The sequence below is a fragment of the Crinia signifera genome, chromosome 4 (assembly GCF_055691185.1).
Source record: "Crinia signifera chromosome 4, ASM5569118v1, whole genome shotgun sequence".
NCBI classification, from domain to species: domain Eukaryota; kingdom Metazoa; phylum Chordata; class Amphibia; order Anura; family Myobatrachidae; genus Crinia; species Crinia signifera.
In genome coordinates this window covers 268,855,173-268,858,374 of record NC_139220.1, presented here as the reverse complement: position 1 = coordinate 268,858,374, position 3,202 = coordinate 268,855,173, and positions in this window count along the sequence as shown.

The window sequence follows — 3,202 nt, the reverse complement described above, 5'->3', positions numbered from 1 at the left end:
AAATAAATAACTTGACCATTTTAAACTTATGCCATGGTTGTCTGAGTCTTATTTTTAGATAAGGTGTCCGCGTGAATTATTTCTAGGAAGTAATGTAAGGGTAACAACACAAGGTAACCAATATAATCCCTTGGGCGCCTTAATTCCTAACCCATATTTACTAATACATACCTCCCGACAATGTTAGTTTAGAAACTGTGATGCTCGCGAGGCATAGCCACATGCATGCCCGGAAAAGGGGTGCAGCCTATGCCATAGGGGGTGTGGCCACGCTGGGATGCCGCAGCCGCAGGCCACTCCCCCATTTCCTGTCACTATGGGGGCAAAAGTAACATCAGAAGCTATTCTATTTGAGTTTTTTCATTTGGAATTGTCTGAAACCTCAATAACATGGAAATAATGTGGGAGAGAAGCAAGTGGAGTGTTGATATGCAAATTAGTAGGGATGGACATTTTGTGTCGATGGTTCTTAACCATCGATGTTTTTGATGGTGGTGTTTTTACCATTTAATGACAGCATTTTGATGTTTGCCACCATGAAATGGTAAACATTCCATGGTGTTGCAATTGTACCGCCCTCAGTTCCATTCCCAGATTGTCTTTTTGCAGTTGTTTGAGCATGCACAAATAATATCTTCTTTTTTAATAGCTAATTTTTTTGATTAGATGGTCAGTTATTATCGCATTGAAATATTAGATGGTGGAAGCCCAGCCATCATTTGATATTGGGTTTCCGATGTCCATCCCTACAAATCGGGATAATTTTGTTGATTTTGAGTCCATTCTCAATCCCTTTTGAGTTCATTTTGAGCCGATGTTTGGATATATTGATGGTGAAAACACATTTTAGAACTTAAATTAGAGTTTCAGATAGAAACCGATGCACCACCAACAGCAGAATGGAACTAGCAAGTCGACACTTAGTAAAGGAGCTTTGGAATAGAAACACTGTAGTCAATTTTGTGGAGATGTTGGTTCTATTCTGGTCATTTCAAAATCAACTTTTGGTAAATACACTTCAAGGCTTTGATAAATCTCCCATTATGTGAGACCCAGCATGAACTGTTGGAGAAAGTCTGGCAGAGCATGCTGTGACTTGTAGTTCCACGACAGCTGGAGAGTGACAGGTTGCCTATGTCTGATGTATGTAGTTAGCGAGTACGTTATATACTGTAGATCATAAGAGAAGCAGTTAGTAGACTTGTTTCACATGCATTGCACAACACCTGTACTGCATATGGATTGGTCTCAGGCAGATGACACTGATGTCATATCCATGCAGCTAATGCTCCCTCAGATTCCTGCACAAGAGGTTGACAGGCTTTAAAAAGCATTGACATGACAAGTCATTATATCTTGGTGAAGTTGTTAAGGTCTGAAATGCGTTAAATCCATGAGATATATTTCCAATTACATCAGATTTGCAGAGTATTAATGAACAATCTGTTGCCAGGCGAGGAGCATGCAGTGCATTGGATTTGGCTTCAAGGTAGAGGCCGCTTATGTGACCTAGAAAATAAACAGTTCAGTTTTATCAATCTTCCATCATGTGCAATGACATCAATATGTGCCTCTCTGTACTGTGGTCGTTTCCCACAACCCGGTGGTGTGACATGTGGGCTGAAGTGCACCATCTTGGTTTGTTTGGTGAAACAGCAGGTCGATAGAGGCAAACCTCCCAAATGTCGCGGGACCATCCCATTTTTTGGGGATAGTCCCGCATCCCACCCGCGGCAGGCAATGTCCTGCGGTAAGGGGGGGGGGGGGGGCAGTTAGGAATCCCCCTTCTCACACGTTGCTGTCTTTAGCGCACAGCATTTATTCAGGGAGACAGAGGGACCGGGGGCATGGGCAGCAGCTCACACAGCGCCAGATGTGCTGTAGCAAGCTTCAAAAGTCATACAATGGAGAGTGACAAACAGCCAGCTAATCAGATCCTAACTGTCATGTTACAGGCTGGGTTTGAAAAATGACAGGTAGGAGCTGATTGGCTGGTGGTTTATCACTCTCCATTTTATCACTTTGTAAGTACTTGTAAGTAATAGTAATGGGGGGGGGGAGGCGGGGTGCCGGCACACCCCCCCCCTCACGTGCCGGCACTCCGCCTCCCCCCAATTACTATTACTTACAAGTGGTGGCGGCGGCGCAGCATCTTCTTCCTCCGGGACTCGGAGCACTCACTGCACAGTGCAGCCTGCAGAGCGTCGATCCCCTCTGTATCCTAGGCTCGGCGCTCTGCAGGCTGCACTGTGTATTGTGCGCACCTGGGCGCCGGGTGGGGGGATTTGTGCGGGTGCGGGAGGGGGGTGGTGCCCTGTTGGCGGCCCTGGCTGCACATGAGTGCAAGCACACACGACCTGTTTGTGCATGCTTATGTCAAGGTGACTTTGTGAGCAGATTTCTTTTCAGTGCTGGAGATGGAAGAGGCTGTGTCAATTGAACCTAAAACTCTGTGGAAATGAGGGTGGAGGTATGGAAACTTTGACTCAGTGTTTTTACTAAGATGGGAATTCTATTTCAGATGGGATGTTCAATTTAGATTTTTAAAATCCGTTCGATTTCAATTTAGATTTGATTTTGCTTAGAAAAATGTGCAGGCAAGACTATAATGCTAAATGGTTTGCTGCCTATATTTGATTGGTTGAAAAGTGGCTGTAGTGTCAACTGAATGTACTAAGATGGAATTTTGGTTTATTTACCAAACGTCTGACAGAGTTAATGCTTGTGATAAAGGTGAAAGGTAAAAAGTAAAAGGAAGTCAATATTATGAATCGGTTCAAGTCAAAGTAGAAGGAAGTCAATAGTATGAATCATTTCACAGGGGGGGGGGGGGGGGGGTAGGATTTGGTAAATCTGAATGGCCTTGGATGGTCTTAAATGATGTTTATATACACCTATTTGGGGTCCCCAATTGTTGGGAAATTTTTACTCAAGTGTCTCTCACGGGAGATTCCCGATAGGGGTTCAGGAGGTCCATTTAGCATTTATGACCAAAAGGGTCTGGGATACCCTTACAGGTACAGCAGCGCCTAGAAACACACTGACTAACGAGATAAGCGCAGTGCACTGTTAAAAGACTATAATGCATTTGCCTTGCCGTGCAATTCGATCCCCATCAAATAGGGAACAAATAGCAATCGCCCCGTGTGTACACCCCTTAAGCTTATCTGTAGTTCAGCTGTAATTAAGGAATCTCCACATA